Source organism: Lissotriton helveticus, chromosome 1_1, assembly GCF_964261635.1.
Source record: "Lissotriton helveticus chromosome 1_1, aLisHel1.1, whole genome shotgun sequence".
Taxonomy (NCBI): domain Eukaryota; kingdom Metazoa; phylum Chordata; class Amphibia; order Caudata; family Salamandridae; genus Lissotriton; species Lissotriton helveticus.
In genome coordinates this window covers 2,038,109,258-2,038,123,397 of record NC_136057.1, presented here as the reverse complement: position 1 = coordinate 2,038,123,397, position 14,140 = coordinate 2,038,109,258, and the positions used below count along the sequence as shown (strand labels likewise).

The following is a 14,140-nucleotide window of genomic DNA, read 5'->3' as shown; positions in this document are numbered from 1 at the left end:
CCACCTGAAATAGTGACAGCGAATTGAAACAGGACTGTGGCCAAAACATGCAATACAGACATGATTTTCACAAGTGATGGGACTGATGTAGAATATATTATGTGAGGTATGAGGTCAGGCTCCAACTGATAACACAAATCCAGTGCTGTGTGATGATTCAAACAAAACTTATGGACCACATGCCGCTCTTCCATGGTCTGAAGGTTTGGAAATGCGTGGTACACTGGGGTCTGGCATCTCCTTGCTCTCCAGGGTACCTTTGTGAGGAGTAAACCAAAAATGTATTTTGGTCGCAGTGTGCAGAGTAAGAGTAAGGCAAAACTCATGTGTCTGCACATTAATGCTTCATGAAGCACATCATCATTGAAAAATCTTGAACATCCACCAGCCAACCCCATGGTGGTCTTCACAGGTCTGTAACAAAACTGTGCACATCATCAATTCAGAAATTGTAAATTGCCACTGTAGTGAGGTTAGCACAACATTTCATGTGAAATACTTCCAACTGCAATATACAGTGCATCGCACACATTTTGCCCATGTGCACAGTAATGCGCTACACAAATGAAGTTTTGCACTGGACATGACATGGGAACATAGCATTTCAAATGTAAAAATGTTTGTTCTGATTTTTAGATGTGGTGACGCACTTAACTGTCACTAATACAGTTTTCACAACCGCTAACATGTCAGATTTCTGACCTAATAATAATAATAATAAGATACATCAAACGTACGCCGTAGGGGGGAGTCAAATTGTGCGATGGGCGGTCGCATGCATGGCGAATACATCCATAGGCTAACATCAGGGATAGTGACAGTTAGATTTCAATGACTGTGTATGCCGACGCTGATGACCACGTATGTAGCGTATATGTACGCAGCAATTGGAAAAATAGCTCACTTCCCTTCTGACACTGCAGCTTTCAGCACCTCCTCCATTTAGATGCTGTTTGCCACCTCTAGGATCAATTATGGCATGCAGTGCAGGGGAGAGGGCTTGTCCTTTCACTCTAGAGGAGCTGGATTCCCTGGTGGATGAGGATCTTCCCCTGCATGCTCAGTTCTATGGCTCACCAGAGAAACATGTAATTATGTCAAATACATATTTGACTCTATTTAAATGCTGCCTCTCTATTCCTTTAGGCTGCATTTTGCCTCTGAGTGTCAGGGTGTAAGCATTATGTTGATTGCATACATTGTGTGGCCCCTACAGAGGACACCCATGTAATGGATTATGGGACCCTGTACTTTGTGGAGAGAAGGCCACAATTGGAATGTGTGATAAGGGTGATTTCTACTTCAGTTATGTGCTTATGTCAATGCAGGGCTCAAGTTCAAAGTAGTGACAATTACATCTCAAATCACATCATAGTAAGTATGCATATTTATGTATAGGCTTCACACCATGAGCCATGCCTGTATAGTGTTATAAGCATTTGAGGATGGTGTTAGCCAGGTGTACAAGCCCACAGATCACTCAGCCCACATCAGACTTTGTAAAACAGTTGTCTGGGAGGTAGCTATACTTCACAGACCCCTTCATAGTGCCACACAACTGTATGTTCACATATGAAATGGGCAGAATTTTCACTTTTATGTTTTAAATTGGTGGAAATGTGAGGTCCATGTGGGATAAGTGGCCTCAGCCTGAAGAGAGCGAGGCCTGACATTGATATTTGTGCAGTCTTGGCAATTGCCCAGCCTGTGCCAGAGTTACTGTGGCAGGAGAACTGACACACAGAGTAATGTCCCTGTAGACCTGCTTATTCATGGATGTTCTCAGAAATAGATATCTGTACCACTAGTAGCCCAGATAGCTGTTACATGGATAATATTAGGCATGGTGGCTGAGGTGACCCATTACCTGATACTTCATTCCATTTACACACTGTGTCAATGTGTGTCTGTCACGGACTGTCCCCTTACTCATACAGGTCTGTTGACACTTTTATAATAGTGTTGATTCCACTGTAAAGGCCTATAGCACATCTGAACATAAACAGTGTAGATATTGGGTTACTTTTGATTAGATTTAGAAATGTGAATAATATGCTTGGCTACAATATTCCCTATCACACAACACATACAATGGTATGTTGATTAGCAACTCGGTTGCAGTGCCACAAATGGCAAAACGTGTGTCTTGTGATAGCAGTACAAACCACACAAACCTATTTTGAATTGCTAAGATAGTCTAATAAGTAATCCACATGTACATACATCTACCAGATAGGTAGCTCTCACTGTCACACATACCAGCCCTTACTTTGTGACCTTAATCTTGGGATGTTGTGTATACTATGGTACTAACCTCTGTGGATCATATGCATCACTGCAATGGGCCTGGCAGTAAAGGTGGCTTGACAGTCATGCATAGGCAGTTTACCAGTAAGAAGGTCTAAATGTTTTTCTGTGTCTCATGGTACCTCACATCACATCCATGTAAGATGGCTCTTGCCTACATGATGTTAGTGGGATGCCTCAGTCAGTGTATGACATGATCAGAGTTGAGGTTAGTCATCAGATTACCACAAAAGTGTATACTTGTGCTTTTATACTGCTTAGCATGTGACATGGTCACATGCAATATGTTGACATTTGGTGAATACTTGTGCTAGATGTCAATAAAATGTGTATCAAGCTGACAGTTATCCTCAAACTTCCACTTGCAATCTGTTTCTACATTTACTGCATCCATACAGGTCAACACCCATCAGAAGAGCCATCGCCTGGAAGCTGCCAACTCAGGGGGTCTTCAACCGGTGTGCTCCCCACTGCAGAAAGAGGTGGGAGGACCTGTGGTGCTGGACCCAGAACATCACAGAGGTCTAGCTGGGGAAGTCCTCCCAACATGGACGGGGCACACACTGGACCCTGACTGCATACTGGTGGTGGCCTGCCTGGAGCTTCACCCTTTCAGTGCTCATGACAGAATGGTTCCGTCCTGAGCACCAGTGCCCCTGTGCTCATGACGGAACCATTCCCGCATGAGTAGAGGGGAACTGAATCCCTCTGCTACAGACAGCAGTGAGATTTCCTTTTTTTGTTGGCTTCAGGAGGTGGGGAAGAGCTTCCCCAACCTTCCGAATCCTTTTTTCCCCAATTCAATGATGATTGTGCGCATTGCATTGAAAATGAACCTGAAACTTAGTTTCAATGTTTTGGTGCTCCTGGGCAATTATGTTTTTATAGGCCGAGGGTGGGGGATGCCCAGAATATGCATTCCAGAGCCCCCACTCTACCCCCCCAAAAAAGGCAAAATACTTTCTGCCCCCCAAAAGGCAGATGGGGGCAGTAGCCCATGATCTGCCCGAGGGGAGCAGATACCCACTAGGCATGAGGGGTGTTGTTTTTTTATACATAGGGGTGGGGGCTGCCCAGAATGGGCGTGCCAATGCCCAACCCCCCAAATAATTCCAGAGTCTTTATGCCTCCCCCGGAAGACAGATGGGGGCAATAGCCCCTTATTTGCCCCCTCGGGGCGACAGAAAGCCCACTAGACAGCAGGGATACATATTGTTCAAAATTCAGGGGTGGGGGCTACCCTAAAAAAATGCCACATTATTTCTGCTCTCCCCAGGAGGCAGATGAGGGCAGAAGCCCCTGATCTGCCCCCAGGGTGCAGAGAGCCCACAAGGCACCAGCGATAGTGCAGGCCTTCTTATACGTAGAGGTGGGGGCTGCTCTGAATGGGCATCCCAATACCCCACCCCCTCCAAAAATAGCCACAGTCTTTATGCCCCCCTTGGAGGCATACCGACAATAAGAGATGTGGCGCAGCGGCAGGGGTGCATGACTCCGGACCACGGGGTTCACAGTTCGATCCCCGGTGCCTGTGGCAGGTTAGCCCAGCACCATGTGACTCTGGGCAACAGCTTGCTTAATCTTCCAGAGGGCCCCCAGCTCCAGGGCACCTCTTTGGAGGTAGCTGTGTGCTTTACAAAGGCGGAGAATTCATTTCATTCCAATAGCCCCCAATTCCCCTCTCCCCAGGCGGCAGAAAGCCCACTAGGCAATGACTTTTTTTAAAATGTGCCTACCTGAGATTTGGGTCCTAGCGGAGCCGCACCTAGGGAAACATAGCAAACCTGTATATTTCTGAAAACTAGACACCAAGGGGAATCCAGGATGGGGTGACTTGTGTGCCTCTCACCCGCTTCTGTTACCCAGAATTCCTTGCAAATCTCAAACTTAGTTGAAAAAACACATTTTCCTGACATTTATGGAATCTAAGGGGAGCAACAAACTTCCACAAACTTCCACAAACCAAGCATTCACCCAAGATTCACGATAAAAATGGTAACACACTCGTGTAGGTAGGACTAGTACCAGCACCAGGAAACAACTCAAAACACAATGTGGACACATCACATCTTTCCAGTGAAAACAGACCCTTTTTTGGAAATGTACCTAGCTGTGGATTGTGGACCCTAGCTCAGCTGGCACCTAAGGAAACCTAGCAAACCTGTAAATTTTTCAAAACTAGACACCCAGGGAAATCCAGGATGTGGTCACTTGTGTGGTTCTCACTAGGTTCTGTTACCCAGAATCCCTTGCAATCTTTAAACTTTGTAAAAGAAAACAAATATTCCTCACATTTCTGTGACGGAAAGTTCTGGCATCTGTACGGATCCACAAAATTCCACCCACGAAGAATTCCCCAAAGTCTCCTGATACAAATGGTACCTAACTTGTTTGGGCAGGCCTACTACCCACAAAAGGAAAAAAAAAACGCCTCGCTGTAGATTTAGAACACTAGTTCTGCCGGCAGCTAGGGAAACCTAGCTGACCTATACATTGTTTAACATTAGACACCCAGGGGCATCCAGGATGGGGTGACTTGTGTGGCTCTCACCAGGTTTTGTTACCCAGAATCCCTAGCAAAGCTTAAACTTTGTAAAAAAAAAACACATTTCCCCCACATTTCTGTGAAGCAAAGTTCTGGAATCTGTATTGGTCCACAAACTTCCACCCACCCCGCATTCTTCAAAGTCTCCCGATAAAAATGGTACTTCACTCGTGTGGGTGGGTCAAATACCCATGAAACCAAGGGCCCAAATCTTATTGTGGAGACATCAAAATGAACTATCACAAAACAACCTGGTTTTGCAAGGGGGGCAGCTGGGTTTTTGGCCCCGGGCTCAGCGGCCATCTAATTAAACCAACCAAACCCAGACATTTCTAAAAACTAGAAACTCTGGGGAGTCCAGTATGGCTTGCGTGGATCCCCTAATTTTTCCCTAACCAGAATCCCCTGAAAACCTCAAATTTAGCTGAAAAATAATCACATTTTCTTCACTTTTCTGTGTGGGAAAGTTGTGGGATCACCGGGCTGACGCACATTTTCTACCACCTAGCATTTCCTCAGTTCTCCCAATAAAAAAAGGTACTTCATTTGTGTGGGTAGGCATTTTGGCTGCAACAGGAAATGGCCCAAATCGTACTGTGGAGACTTCAAAATGACCTATCCTAAAATGACCTGGTTTTGCGGGGGGGAACTAATTTTTGGCCTCAGGCTGGCGCCCATCTAGGAGAACATACTTGAATGAGGTACCATTTTTGTCAGGAGACCTATGGAAACACTGTGTGGTAGGAAATTTGTGTCAGCCCGTGACCCTACAACTTTCCTACACAAAAATCGGAGAACTATTTAATTTTTCAGCAAAATTTGTGGTTTGCAGGGCATTCTGGGTATGGGAACGTATGGGAATCCACACAAGCTATACCTTACTGGCCTCTATGGCAATGGATGCCCCTTTGTGAGGAGGTTCCCTGGCAGTGTCATGAAGGGCAAGTTTGGTGGCACAGCATTGTGGTGCGGCACATGTACACTGAATGGACTGGCCATTGGCCTTCATTTAGAATCCTGTTGTAACATACTGTCATTGAAATCTTTTCATAGTTTTGAAGCTATTGGTTCTGCCATTACATTTCTAACTATTTGATGTCATTCTATAGCTAGTGATGTGTGACTACAATTGTGTTTGTTTCATCTCTGATTGCTGATTCTGTTGAAGTGGTTTGTATGATGTGACTTTTGAGCGAGTGCTGGAGTTACACAAGACAAGGGGAAATGTTGGATGGATGTCTCTGTAGGATGAAATCCAAATGGGGCAGACATTGCATTGGGGTACTTGTTATATTGTAAGTATTTCAGCTTGTCCTGGCCACTGTCAATGTCATTTAGGTTGCACTTCTCCCTATGATGTATGTAGCATATGTGTTAGGTGTGTTGAAGTTAGATATTTGTTTAAACATACATGCAGGGTGTTAACCTGTCATCCCTTTGTGAAGTTCAACATGGACATGTGTCTATTTTCCTGTGTGTACCTTACAGCTATTTTATCTACATGGATGGCAAACGCTCTTAGTGCTGTGTTTGCTTTAATGAGTTGCATGTACATATTCCCTACACATGCAAGGCACTTGGCTATGCTATTGGTTGTCCCTGATATACTTCAATTCCCAGGTCCAGTGCACATTGAGTTTGTCAGGGATGTGAAAAATGTACTGTGCCCCAACCTTTCAGGGTTGCCCTGATAGGGGCATAGCTATCCTACAGAGAGTATTTCCATTGAGCCCTTAGAATGATTCTCATGCTGATTCTATGTAATCCTATGTACTGACATTGCATTTTCATGTGGGTGATGGGTGAGAGTCCAATACAGAGTTGTAGCAGAGAAGGCATGTTTCACTGTAATGACACCGCCATACAGATGTTTCTCTGACTTCACAACAGGACCTGGGATGTGTGCAATGTGAGTGTGTCACATTCACCATAGCTTCTTGGTTAGAGGTGCAGTGTAAGGGCCTCATGGTAGTTGTAGTCACTTCATTCTCACTTTACCAGCACCTAAGAAATGGTAAGCGGCATTAAATGTGAAGCTCAGTAATGACATGGCAGACAAATGAGATGGGGCAAAAGGAGTCTAGCATCTTGGTTAGAGTTGCAGTGACAGGGCCTCATGGTAGTTGTAGTCACTGCAATCTCACTTTAGCAAGACTTGAGGAATGGTACGTTGCATAATGTGTGAAGATCAGTTGTAGCATGGCAGACAAGTGACAAAGGGCAAAGTATGTGTGACACATATTAATAGGTGTGATATTAATGAGGAGGTGCTGTCGTGGAACACACAATAATTCACACATCACTATCATTGGATATAATTTGCAAACACATGTCTATAAGTGTGCAATGTGCCTGTGCTCTACCGGTGTTTTGACCTAGGAGGGCATCCTACTTATGTATATTTGATTATTTTTATGAAACAATCCCAGACAGGCTTCCTGTCAATGAGTAAATTACTTAGGGGCCCCAACTCACTTGCCTGGTTTATGGCAGAGCATCATTTTGCCGAGCAGTCTATGGAAACTGGTAGTAGCAGCGGCAAGATGTGTCCGATGGGTTCCATGATGGTAGAAAACGCGTAGAGGTGAGTAGAGTGAGTTTCTGTCTTAAATATCTCTGCCGTCTCAGATTTGGTGGTTGGACCGCCACGGTCATGCCGGCTGTAAAGCAACTTATAACTGGGTTGACATTTCCAGTTGCGGTCCTTGCCTCCCACAGCCTCATTGTCCCATTCCTCAGCCGCCAAGGTCGGAGTTGGCCAGCGGTGTTGCTGGTTTAGCGGCAGCCTTTCAAACTGCAGTCTCCCCATCTTATTATTCAGCGATTGGAGCGACAAGATCTCGGGGGTTAGACCACCACTGGGGGTATGGAAATTCATGGACCATCCGACTCATAATAAGGCCCTTAATGAAAATCCTTTTGAGTTACACATGTCTCTGCAATCTTCACACAGCTTACCAAAACCTATTACTACTTAAACCTTCATGCATGATCTCATGGTGCTGGTCATTTAACCTGCTTGAACCTCCTCACTGAGCTCCTTTCATAATGAGATACATTCTTTCTTCTCACTTCATGCTTTCAAACTACCTTAAAAGGTATGTTCTCACACAAGGAGATAAGCCTTACCATCTGCAGACTACTACTTCATCATCTAACCATGCCATGTACATTCAACCATGTCCCAGTGTAAATCTGTATGTATAAGATTATTGCATGTAATAATATCCTCTATTGTGGTACAGTCAGCAATTATCATTACATTTATTTAGCCTAACCTCTGCATGAACTGTGTGTCATGTACCTTGTACATTGTACAATATTTCTAGTCAAAATATGTATTTTCTTCTGTCTGTAAATAAATAAAGGTTGTGTATGATTTGTTTATTTTTTGTATTGACATTCTAGGACTAGGATAGATCCAAGGGTTTGAGGCAAAAGAGGAGAACACTTGTTAAAGAGAGAGAGGGAGAAAAAGAGAGAGAGATAGACCTGACAGTCCAGCTTACTTCATCTTCCTAAAGTAGTCATGAATCGCTGCTTATGATCCTATTATTCCAATGTCCCCACAGAAACTTTAATGAGAGTTGGCCCCTGGGAATTTGTCTCATTACTTTGAATCACTGTAGATATTGGACCCTTACAGATAGCACAAAGGTCTAGATTCATGAAGTAAAGTTGCAACGGATGACACAGCAGTTCCATGCCTGTTTACAGATAAATAAAGTGCTTATAAATAAAGAAGCTAAATGTATAATTGATAATTTTAAAATGTAAATGTGAAGCAATTTAAAATTGGATGCTTACAATTAAATTAGTATCCTCAGATTGATTTGTGGGAGCAATGCAGGTGCAACAAACAGAATATAGTATGGACGATGAGTGGCCTCAATTTAATTTAAAAAAGCTCTAATCCTTCTATTAAAATTAAAAACTTTATTTTATTTTTATTTATAGGTGTTTTGCGAATTAAAGCAAATGTGTCATAATATGAGTGTTTGATGAATGCTTTTTTTCTGTTTTTTTTGTGTATTGTTTTTCGGTTCAAATCGTTGACTATGGTTAGGCCAGTGTCCCTAGCTTCCGATAATGATTCAGTGGGGGGGTCTCCAGATTCTAGTAGTGATTCAGTGGGGTCCCCGGGTTCCAGTAATGATTAAGTAGGGGGCCCCCGGAAGTCATAAGGTTGAGATTCACCCCACAGTCCATTTCCACCATGTGCTTGGAACCACTGATAGCATAACTGTGGAACTTCAGCCACCACATGGCGAACCAGTGCCGTGAATACAGCTGTCACTTCATCAATGTACTTGCTATCTGCAGTGTTAATGATAACTTCACACTTGTGTACCCTATCTTTTCTTGCACAGCACTATAGACAAACTAATGCTCACCTGACTGTTAACATACATCTTCAAACAAAGGAAATACATTCACATGCAAACAATATTTCTTTTACTTTTTAAAAATGGCCATTGACTCAGACCAGTGCAGATTAGGTAGGAGGCTGTTCCATAATTTAGAACAGTTAATGAACTACCCCACAGCATGATTTCAAGAATTTTGGAATTCGTAGAAAGAAGCTATTGCTAGACTTGAGTACTTTCTCTTGTATGTACGGGGCAAGTCTGTATTCAAATAATAGTGAGGGTATCTCAATGGAAAGCTCTGAAAGCCACAGTCAGATATTTATATTGAATGCGCTGTTCCACTTGGAGCCGGTGCAGATGTCTCATATTTAGAGATGTGATTATGGCAAGGGACTTTCCTAATGAGTCTGGCTGCTGTGTTTTGGATTAGTTCAAGTATGTGTATCAGATATGCAGGGAGACCAAGGAAGAGACTTTCAAGTAGCCCGGGTGAGAGGTAACTAAAGAATAAACTAGAGTTTTTCTAGTCGCCTCCGGAACCAGATGAAGAAACTTCTTTAAAGTTTTCATCTTCAAGCAGCAGACTGATTAAATGTGTTTATTTTGAGTCTTAAAGGAAAGCGTGGAGTCAAAAAATATGCTGAGGTTTCTGTCCGAAGGGGTCGTAGTTGGGGGGGCTTTACCTTTAGAAGGCTTCAAGAGGAAGGGCGATGAGGGTCCACTTTGAGTGAAAACCAAACCTTATATTTTATTGGAGTTTCATTATAGGTGATTTACCTCCATCCAAGCTGCGACTCCTCTAGGGCACTCCTTAAAATTGTAAAATGCTGCTTCCGACTTGTCTTGGAAGGAAAAGAGCAGAAGGGTGTCATCAGCATACAACACTACCTTAACACCTCAGGATTCAATTAAATCCACTAGGGGGGAGGTATAGATTAAACAAGAGCAGACTTTTTAGGGCAGATCCCTTCAGGACACCACACCACACCACAGTGGTTTAGAATGATAAAAAATAAGGGTGTAAATTCACCTAATCCAGGAAAGATTAGCCCTACAACGAGCCTTGCCCTGATTGCCAAGGTGACTAAGTCTGTTCAACAGGATGGAATGTGATACCTTGTTGTAGGCCGCTGTCAAGTCAAGTAGAAGAACCATAACAGATGTGCTCTTACCCAGATTCTCCCTGATAAGCTCCGACACCTCCAGGAGAGCTGCCTCCGATGTATAAATTGTGGATATCATTGATACTCAGTGGTAGAATAATTTCCATACCTACAGAACTCAATCTTTCAAAAGACAGCGAAGCCCTACTGTCACATCTAAGACTGTGAGTGCTAGGTGACTAAAGATGATCAACAACTGTATGTACCTGAGAAGGAACTGGGGGTTCACTGTAATAACTGTTGTCTTCCCTCCGGTGACACCACAGCCCCATACTGTGCACTGCCAAACATAGAACCACGTGTTTTCTTTTTCTCAAACTTGACTCTCAGGGTAGGGAGGCAGAGCAGTCTAAAGCCTATTCAGGGCAGGTGCTTTGATGCAACAGAGACTCAATAAATTGCTGTAAAGCTGGCAGAGACACTTGGTCCCAAATAGGGATTCCATAGTATGGAGGCACACTAGATACAAGAGGCAAATGGAACCAGTTGCTAAAGCAGTGATGAAAGACCCCAGTTGGTACAATTAGGACCAAGTATCTGATATCTTCCCAGAACGCTCTGATCTATATTTCGAACAGCTTGTGATCGAAGTGTATGTGATGTTGAACATGAGAGTGTCATGTGAGCATGAAAGAATGTGGCCTAATGGCTAGAGCAGTCAACCTCAACGCTGGGGAACCAGGTTCGAGCCTCGGCAGGGACACTCAACATATTGTGATTCTGGGCAAATCACTTAATCTCCCTGTGCCTAACCAAATGAATGTGTCTGTCTGTAACGTGTAACACAATTGCTGCTCATTTAAAGTGCTCTGATACCTTCGGATTGATTTCACGCTATATAACGTAACGCCCCCCCCCGCCCCCAAAATGGCATTTTGCAAATTTCCCAAAAATAATTAAATGTTCATATTGGCTTATGCAAGCCACCCCAAGTTCTCATAGTACTGTGTCACCCTAAGTACAAAAAATTGATGAGACAACAGTTGCCACATGTATATTCGATTCAGAAAAGGGGGTGGTGATGGACAGAGCATCTGAATTAAGCAGAACACTCATACCCAGTCATGTATATTGATAAAATATCTTTGACATCAATCTCAGATATTTCCAATATGCAATGTTTCTATCATAGCTTCTCCTTTCAAGTCCATAGGAGACAAGCTGACATCATGTGGTGCGTCCACATAGGGAAACCATTACATTGACAGATAAGACATGTTATTGTAAAGTGTAGTATTTCAAAGTATATTGATGACAGAAGTAAGAAGCTTGACGTAATGATAATCCAAACAAAAGGATTTTAATCATCAAATCCGATATCCAGCATTTCACGGGAGTGCCGCTGTTCTCCTGAAGACAAAACTGCTGAATGACTAAAGGTCCGCACCTGAGCCAACAGGAGAAGAGCAAGCACGAGAGATGCATCTTCAAACATAAACATGTCCTCTTCTGGAGAAACTTCACTGGCTGCCTATTCGTCAGCTGATTAAGTTCAAGATTTGTTGCACTATACACAAAAGCCTTTTTGGCTCAGGGCCACAATACCTGACTGAAAAATTTAAGCTATACAAACCTGAGCGCTCTCTGAACTCTAGCAATCAATCTCTGTTAAAAATTCCATCTATCAGAAGAGCAAGGCAAGGTGGCCGAGCACTTTCGTACATGTGCCCCACCCTATGGAGGAAACTTCCCCTCAATCTGAGACAAAACTCGAATGATCTTATCTTCAGAAAGACATTAAAAACACATCTGTTTCTGACAGCATAAACCTTTCCCACACCCCTAAAGCTCTGTTTTAGACGCATATGGCGAACCAAGCGCGGAGATACCCCTACGGGGGTCGAGTCCTGCGCTATACAAGCAAATAAATAAATAAAATAAATAAGATACACTCTTTACAACTTATCTTTCACATGGAACTTAGGTTCGAGCACAGGTTCTGAATTACGTAATAATGGAAATCGAAATAATACTTAAATAACACACATGTAAAACAAAGCACATTACATCATCTCTCTTCTTATAAAAGAAATGAAAACATTAAAGAGAACAAGTTTTTTAAGACAAATAGTAATCTTTGAATCTCACAGGAATGGAACAGTTGCGAGAAGACTTGTGTGACTCACAAACTGAAGATGAAGCAGGAACTGACGGATAACTCACTGGTGACACTACTGACGGATGAATCACTGGTAACACTTGTGATGAAGTAGATGTTGCCAAATAAGAAGATGAAACAGGACTGTGAGCATCGTCAGAAGCAGAACCTAAAGGAAAGTGTGAGCAATCATGGTCACATGAAGTTGACTTTAGCATTAGCATTCTTTTTGCTTGTTCATCAGAAATTTAAACAACTGCTCTCTTACTCTACCACCCTTTCCCTTCCAGAAAAAGAGAACCTTAAGCAGTTTTGATGACTTGAATTGGTGGGGAAAATTTTGAAAGAACTTTTTTAACCTTGTTTGGATTTTTGAGTAAAACCCAACCACCAATTTGAAAATCCTTAGAGAGCAGAGTAAATGGCAAATTAAAATGTCTCTTTTGAGTATCTTGTTTTGTCGACACGTTCCTCTTGAGAGTAAGTTTATCTCTACAAGCCATGCAGGAGGTATCCTCTTTTCTCATCACTTTTATCCAATTAGGACAGACAACACCATTTGGATTTCTCTTTTTCAAAAGTCTGAACGGAGAAATTCCCGTTGTGGAATGAGGTGTGACTAAATAGGACCAAATCTTTTTCCTTAAAAAGGATTCAACATAAAGATTACATGCTATGGCTGTCTGAATACCCTCTTTGATGAATCTGTTAAATCTTTCAATAAGACCATTCGAAGAAGGGGAGTAGAGAGCTACTTTGAGATGTTTTATGTCATGCCTTTTAAAGTACTCCAGTAAGGCTGTTGAACAGAAATGTGACCCATTGTCTGTGACAATTTCTCTTGGAGATCCTTCGCTTTGAAACACTCGATCCAGAAATGTTATCACAGTAAAGGAGTTAGGTGAGTCACAAAAGTCAAAGTCCACCCATTTCGAATGGTAATCGATGAGAGCCCACGATGTAGCGCTCATTGCTTGACAGAATGTCAAATGGACCTGCAAAGTCAATTGCAATTTTGAACCATGCCTCCTCAGGCATAGGCACACAATGAAGGGGAAACTTGTTTAACTTCCAACGTTTATCTGAAAAAAGGCAAGTATCACATTTGTCAACACAAATAGCAACATCTTTATCTAAAGAAGGCCACCAGAAGTCCTCTTTGAGTTTCCCAGAAGTTCCACCAATGCTTAGATGACCCTCATGTGCGGAATCAACTAACTTCTTGCGAAAGGAAAATGGAGGAATAATTTGACCCCCCCGCATTAAAACATCATTCACAATGGACAAATCTTCTGCGACTTGAGCGAAAGATTTAAGAGAAGCAGGCAATGACCGTTCTCTTGGCCACCCACAAATAATCACATTTTTACAGCTTGAAGAACCTGATCATTCTCATACTCTTTAAACCAATCAGATTTAGACAAAAAAGGAAAAAGAGAAATGGAATCATCAATAGACGAGACCTCATCATTTTTAGCTTCATTCAAGTTTTCTTTTCAGGAAAGCCTGGACAGGCAGTCCGCCCTCACATTCAGCCCTCCTTTAATATAGCAAATGGTGAAATTAAACTGATGTAACCTTGAAAGAATACTTACCAACCTTGCTGATGCCTTACCTGTTCCATTACCATTTAACAAGTTCAGCAAAGGTTTATGAT

The 14,140-nt window shown here is 42.7% G+C and overlaps 1 long non-coding RNA gene across 1 annotated transcript in view; it reads right to left on the bottom strand.

Annotated features, from left to right (window-relative positions):
* LOC144776337 (uncharacterized) overlaps positions 1 to 14,140 on the bottom strand; it is a 166,147-nt gene that overhangs the window by 149,066 nt on the left and 2,941 nt on the right. The window contains exon 2 of the long non-coding RNA XR_013600581.1: positions 12,512 to 12,652. This is a non-coding gene — a long non-coding RNA (uncharacterized LOC144776337). The remainder of the gene's footprint in view (positions 1 to 12,511; positions 12,653 to 14,140) is intronic.